Below are 7,587 nucleotides of genomic sequence, written 5' to 3'. Positions count from 1 at the left end.
GAAACAATAACAAACAAACAAGTTGACAATTCGAAGATAATTGAAATGACAATATAATGACTCGTGGTGGTTCATCTTATAGATTCAGTCCTAGAATGCAGCCAGACACATCGTACAGTAAGACCTGGCAAAAACTAAATGTTGCTAGGGGGAGGCCCCCCAAACCGCTCTAAACGTGCGATTTCCGTCCGCGCGCATTTTTCAGGGAAACCTCCTTGGGGCTCAGGCTCAGAGCCATCTGTAAATTCAGCTTTAATGTCATGCCACGTGTGCAATTCAAAAACAGATCACTATGCTGCAGAAAATTTGGTGGCTCTCTCTTCTGATTTCCTAGTGTATGGATGCGGGGTTGGATCGGTCTTTGTTCATTGTCTATCACAATTGCTTTGTTGTACTGGCTACAATCAGCCTCACTTAGCAGACTACACCCTGGCAACGATTACAATCACATTTCAATAATTCAGGCTGGCCTGTCTGCGCCCCCAACTCTCCAGCACAGTAGATCAGATCCCACCAGTTCTTCAAAACCTGCCATTCGGCTGCTCCATTCATTAATGAATCGTGTTCAAATGTCTCCTTCCTCATCTAACCAAGCCCCGACATTAACCTCAAACCACGGCCACCTCACTGACCTGCCTGCAATGTCACGCAGATATGGCAAAAGTACAGCACTCCTTTACTCAAGTAGAAGTATGCAGATACTTGTATTTATAATACTCTGGTAAAAGTAGAGGTCCTGACCACATTTCTTTATAAAGTAAAAAGTACAAGAAGTATGGGCTTATCAAATGTAATTAAGTAAAAGTAGCGCCATAACTAACCATCTGTTTTATAGAGTAACTGAACCTCCAGCTTTATATTAATAGAACAAAATGTAATTGTTAGCTAAATGAATGTTTCGCATGGCTGAAGCACGGCAAAATGACAATATTTCAATTGGTCCGCTCTTTTTTAGAGAAAGACCAGAGGAAATTAAAGCGATAACACGGGTCGTGTTCACATCAATAGGCAGCAATGACCTAAATAATAATGATCAGGCCACCAAAAAGCGCAGATTAAAACTAAAGTAAGCAGACGCTGTTTCGAAAAATGTAAGAGTATAAGTACAGGTATTGTGTTAAAAATGTAAGAAGTAAAAGTAAAAAGTCGTCAGAAAAATAAGGGCAGTGAGTAAAGTACTGATACCAGAAAAATGTACTTATGTACACTAACAAAGTAATGTACTCCATTACTTCCCACCTCTGATCGTCACACTTCTACCTGCAATGACCAATCGGCTGACTCCAACCTCCTTACCTCTCTCACCCAATCAAATCACCTCCCCCTCCCTCTGAAGCTCACTCCAACACCTCAGACATTCCCTTACTATTCTTTTTATTACAATATTGCAAATGTTCAGTCATCATTAGGACCGTGAACTACTTCTGGGTAACTTTAGTTCACACAACTATATCTCTCTCCAGGGAACTGTGACTTTGCTGTAGTTCTTCCATTGTGAAGTACCTGGCAGCTTGGAAGATTCTTCAACACTGCCTTCTCTCCGGGTTGTGTCTCCTCCCATGCCATCCGGCTGTCTGTCTGTTTCTGTCTGTACCCCTTGGATGGATCCAGCTGTATCTGTGTGTCAATCAAATGTTAAATCCAAGAAGCCACTGATCCAATTTTGACAAAACAGGAAGGGCACCATATTCTTGTCTAAAATTCCAGGTGCAAAACGTACTCAAACAGATGGTGAGGTGGATAGACACAGTTGGCCACATCAACGTTATGTGAGGATTGTTCTTTAGTCTACAAATACATAAAAACATATAACATACATAAATTGAACAAACAGATCAGTGGAAATATCTTCTCATCTTCCGGAAAACAAATCTCTTCCCACACATGGTGAATGGAACTGTCTGTCAAATTCCCTGCCCAATAAGTACTTTTACTTTTGGTACTTTAAGTATATTTTGATGCCAATACTTTTGTACTTTTACTTGAGTAACATTTTGAATTCAGGACTTTTACTTGTAACAGAGTATTCCTGAGTCTGGTACTTCTACTTTTATGTAAGTGCAATATCTGAGTACTTCTCCCACCTCTGTCCCTGTGATATGAATCCACCAATAACAAATATGGCAGTAATTAAGGAAACATACAAGAGTACTTCAAGCAGATACACAAACACACACACACAACTGATTTGAATACAGATTGAAGGTGTTATTGTTTGGCGAGCAAACTCGCCAAAAAAGCATCCCACTCATTAACTATTTTTCCCAGAGCTAATCCTAAAATGTGAGAAAAATAACTACATGACTTCCTCCCCCGACACATTTGAACCAAACAGTCTCTAACTTTACACTCACACTGAGATTCTGCTGTCACTTAAGAGAGCCAGGATATTTCAGGGAGTTAAACTGACGCACTTGGAAAGTCAATGATGTCTTCAGGAGCCAAGGAGAAGACTGTCACAGTCACACACACACACACACACACACACACACACACACACACACACACACACACACACACACACACACACACACACACACACACACACGCACACACTCAAAGAACACAAATCAAGCTGTGACAGTGAGAGAGAGAGCGTCGGTTGCCTCCACAAAGCAGGGAGCCACCTACAGCTGAACAATCCCACAGAAAAAGACTGACAAGATTGACGGCTGGAATTGGACAAAAATCAAAATGTTCATGGCGTTCAGCCCGTATGGCTTATATTTATGACTTCAAATATGATTCATGTCTTTCTAATTTCTCTACCTTTCTTTTACTTTCTTGGTCTTTTGTTCGTCTCCCTGCTTCTCAGCTGCTCCATATTGCTTCCCCTGTCTCCAACAGATTGTTGGGCTTTCTTTATGTCTTACATTGCTTTTCATACTCTTTCTTCCATGTCCCTGGCTCCCGTTGTCTCTCTCTGACAAAGTTTGGTGGAAGCAGATAGAAAAATGGAGATGGAGGATTTAGCTGCATCAGATAGTGCTTTTTCTATGTTGCATTTAATTGTTTTAAGCCGCAAACAGATACATCTTGTTCCAAAATTGCAGAATTGTAGCTTAAACAAAGTTTGTTTTGAAAAAATAGAATGCTATTCAAATACAATAATATGGGATTTTCTTTAAAGTAAATTCTACAGGACACAATTGTGACAGTCAAGATTGCATTTTTCTTTACACTGCTACGTTTGGATTCATCGATGAACCACTATTCAGACAAATTACTAAAGTTTGTTTAAAGTCGGTTGGATGTTGTTCTTGTTATCCCTGAAATTGAAATGTGACTTATTTTATATCAGAGCATTACGTTTGTGTAACCTGCACAGGAACCACAATTGTGGAACTAAAAGTGAAAGGATAAAGATCTCAGAAAAATAATACCGTTTACCATATTTCTGAAATAACAAAAATGTTGCAAGTTTCCCAACTCATCACATATTGCGCGAGTTGAATAGAAAGTCTTCAAAACTGCAGAGAAGCATCCGGAAAAAATATTATGTGGTGATGTTTTGCATTTAAGTGGAAATCTTTTCTCAGAAGATGTTATTGTTCAGATGCTTTTAAAAAGGATGACATTTCTTTAGTGTTGAAAATGAATTGAATTGTGTATGTATTTGTGTACCACCATTGGTTTGCCTCAAAATAGTTTCGTTTTTTATTCTAAATGCATATTCAAAACATGTATATCTTAGTTGAGCCCCTTGCCACAGTTTCTCCTCCCATACCAAGGTTAAAGGGTTGATTCGTCTCATGTCACAGGAATGTTCCATACTTTGCCCCGATCTATCATGACGGCCAGACATACTCCATCAATATTTGACATTTATTCTCTAAATTATTTTCATCATTATCTTCCTCTCCTCTTGCCTTATTAACCTTTTTGTGTACCCTTATATTTTACATTATTCTGAAACAAAAGATGTGGTGGTGACAGAAGTGACATGTGAAGAGGGTTAGACCACACTGTATGTGAAATGTGACCACTTCATTGCAGCTGGATGTAAAACAATCTCTTTCAAACACATTGCACTAAACACTCTGTTAAATACAACCATGTCTGAGAGCTCGGTTTTTGAACAGTTTTGGGTTGGAGACCTTATGAAAGCCTCAAGGTGGACAATAGAAACAAAATAAATGCCAATTCATGAGCCCAAGGTTGTAGGTGGACTGTAATGTTCCATTAATCAACTCTGACAACCAGGAATTTAGACTTTTCAAGTTATACCTGTTATCATTTCAGACCACAAAATCCATTGGGACCATTTCAGTCCAGCTCTGCACTTGTATCAAGAAAGAATATTTAATACAATGCTTAAAACACTTGGATCTAAATACAATTTGTGGGAAATATTAATTGAATAATATGACTAATATTATTACACTTTACACAGTGAACAGGACACTAATGCATGCTCGCTATAAGAAGGAGAAGCAAGCTACAGTATGTTTGCAAACCTGCAGCAGCTCAGTTATTAAACGCAGAAAATTGCAGTTGCAAACAAGGACTCTGCATAAAGTTTCACGGATGATATCTGTCAAATTTAAGCCATAAACTCATTTATACAGCACAACTTTAATGTTTTATAAAGTCATAATTGCCATTCCAGAGGACACAAAAACATTGTTTCCCTCTGCGGCAATAGAGGAATCTAAAAAAAGGACCGGAGCAATTTGCACATCTGCTCAACACAATTTGGTCCACTCTACCCAGGCACTAGTCTCTGAAGAGATTATTTTCCATTTGCATGCTTTTCATGTCAAACTCAATTGAATGACCACATAAAACACATTTAAAATTCATTTGTTTAAGGGGGGTATGAGAGAATTGCTACGAGAGATACAGAAGTTGGGGAAAGAGGGAGTTAGTCTCAAACAAGTTGTTGACAGTGAATATGAAATTTAAAGCCACTGTCAGTGTGTTCCTCTGAGAATCAAATTGAAAAGGGAACACAAAGCAGATTGCTTGTTTAAGCCAGTATATTTTGATGACTGAATATCTACCAAACAATTACTGTGTATTGCTTCTGTCTCTGTCTCTCTGGAATTACTCCCTCTGGTTTTTGTTTGGCATAAATTACATACCATACATAATCAGGCACTCGTAATAATTGCATAGATTCAAACATTATTTGTATTAGTGAAAATAGAGTAGACCTAAAATTAACAACATTTCCAAGGAGCAATATGATATTTAGTGTAGCCATAGAGTACATACAGTATCTAGATAAAGGCTGAAACATGGATATCTAACCTTATTGACTTTAAACCTTCCATATTTCAAAGTATAGTATTCGTCTCGCTACAGGAACACAGGGAGGCTTAGTTTGTCCTTTATCCGGGAGTTTATTATTCAGATCACAGGTTACTGTTGGCGCTAACCACGCCAAAACAATCCACTAACCCTGTCCTATTCTTACTCTCCGTGACGTCTCCCGCTAACTCTCTCCTAGCTTCCCGCGTCTCTCTCCCCAGGAATCTCCCTCTTCCAGCCCCAACCAACCAGACAACACTCTCCCACCCAAACCCACAGCTACAGGTCACAACAACCGTCCATCAAAACAGTGGCACGTTCACTGACACTCTGCTAAATGCAAACAAACTCTGAACAACAAACACATCCAACATCAACATTATAACCAGTCGGTTACACTTTCCCCCCTCCTCAAAGTCCCTCGTCCTCGAGGGAATAAACAAAGTCTCTCAGGTGGTTAGGGGGTCTGGGATTTCTCTGCGGCCGTGCCTGGACTGCAGCAGGGCCCAGAGTAGGGCAAGGGAAAAAAGGTCCAGGTTGTGGGGAACCAGGCAAGGTCCCCGGGTCGTGAGAAGGGGGTTGGGAAGAAGAAGGAAGAGTTTCCCTAGCCCCCTGTGTCTCACCACCTGATCCTAGTGGTGTTGCTGTACCCCGATAGGGTGCCAACCTGTCCAGGTGAAGAGCAACTATTCTCCCTCTCCGCTGCAGTTGGACAGATGACCTCACTCAGTCTCTCCAGAACCCTGCAGGGCCCTTCCCAGTTGCTGTCCAGCTTTGGGCATCTGCCCTTCTTCCTCTGTGGGTTATACACCCAGACCAACTCTCTTGCACTGAAATGCCGTCCTCTAGCATGCATGTTGTAGTTCCTCTTCTGCCTCGCCCCTGCACTCTGTAGCTGGCACCTGGCAAAGTTGTGAGCAGACTGCAACCGTTCCTTGAGTTTCCTGGCATATTCGAACACTGGGGGTCCACAGGAGCGTCGGGGGGCAAGCCCATCATCATCTCGCCCGGCGTGCGCATCTCCCTTCCTAACATGAGGAGGGCAGGAGAGCAGGAAGTGGAATCTTGGGTCGCAGACCGGTACGCCATCAGCACGAGGCGGACATGGGCGTCCCAGTCTCTTAGGTGTTTTGCCGTCACTAGCTGTTGAGCCAGTGTGCGGTTGAACCTTTCTACGAGGCCATCGCTCTGTGGGTGAAGGGGTGTGGTGCGGGTCTTATGGGATCCCAGTTTTTCGCACATGCTGTCTGATACACTCGGGACTCAATCAGTTCCGGCCCGGTCTGTGTGTATGACTTTCAGGCGCCACCGTATCTGCTAAACATTCCCTCCACCAAAGCGCGTCCACCCCAAAGTCTCTGCTCCTGTGAGTCTCGCGCTGGAGTGTATGCCTCAGGCCACTTAGTGAAGTAGTTCCATGGCTGTTGCAGGATGTAGCGTGCCCTTGTGGTTCCTGTGCGGCCGAAACAGCCCAAGAACGTCGATCCATTTTCCTCTCCATTGTGGCACCTACCGGAAACTGGCTGGAGCTGGGCATGAGTCTGTCAGGTAGGCCCTTCGTGCAGTGCAGTTGATCGCAGCGGCGACAGTAATCTTCCACATCTCGTCTGTGTTGGCCCAGTAGAATCTCTGTCGCAGAAGCGCAGAGAGTCTTAGAGACCCCAAGAGTGGACCAGATCTGGATTCCATGCACTGACCGAGAGTACCGTCTCCCGCAGTGTCCTCGTCGGCACCACACCTGCCACCGTGTCTCTCCTGCAGCCGGTTCCTTCCACCCCTTCTGCAGCCACCTCACACAGGCGCAGGGCTTCAAACATTGACCATAGCCCTTTAGTGGCACGAGAAAAGTCAAGAGACCTGTTCCCCACGGGGTTGGTTGTGGTGTGCAGCCACCCAAAGCGGTTACCGGCGCCTGATGTGTCGACATCCCCGCTCCTGATTATTCCTCTTGTTCGGCCAGCCATGCTCAGGTAAAGTCGATGTCAGTTGATGCCTCCGGAGCTGTGCCCACCGCCTGCACCATATCACCTCAGCCTGTGACATTCCCTCTCCTGTGTTCTCTCTCACGCAGTATCGGCAGTCATTCACTGTAGCAGGGCGGCGGGAAGTGCATCATCGTTTGCCAGTGCTGCACCGCCAGGTCTGATGAATATATGGAAGTCATAATGCTTTGTAACTCTCAATCCAGCTGTGCCAGCTGGGCCTTCTGGGTTCTTTGAAGGACATGAGCCACTGTAAGGCAGAGTGGATCAGTCCGGACTTGAGTGGAGGCCCCCTTAGGTAGTACTTCAAGTGCCGGATGGCGCTGATCACAGCAAGCAGTTCCCGGTCTGG

Source organism: Notothenia coriiceps, unplaced genomic scaffold (assembly GCF_000735185.1).
Source record: "Notothenia coriiceps isolate Sejong01 unplaced genomic scaffold, NC01 NC01_scaffold00004100, whole genome shotgun sequence".
Taxonomy (NCBI): Eukaryota; Metazoa; Chordata; class Actinopteri; order Perciformes; family Nototheniidae; genus Notothenia; species Notothenia coriiceps.
The sequence above is the reverse complement of the archived record's forward strand: the minus strand, read 5'-3'. Positions refer to the sequence as shown.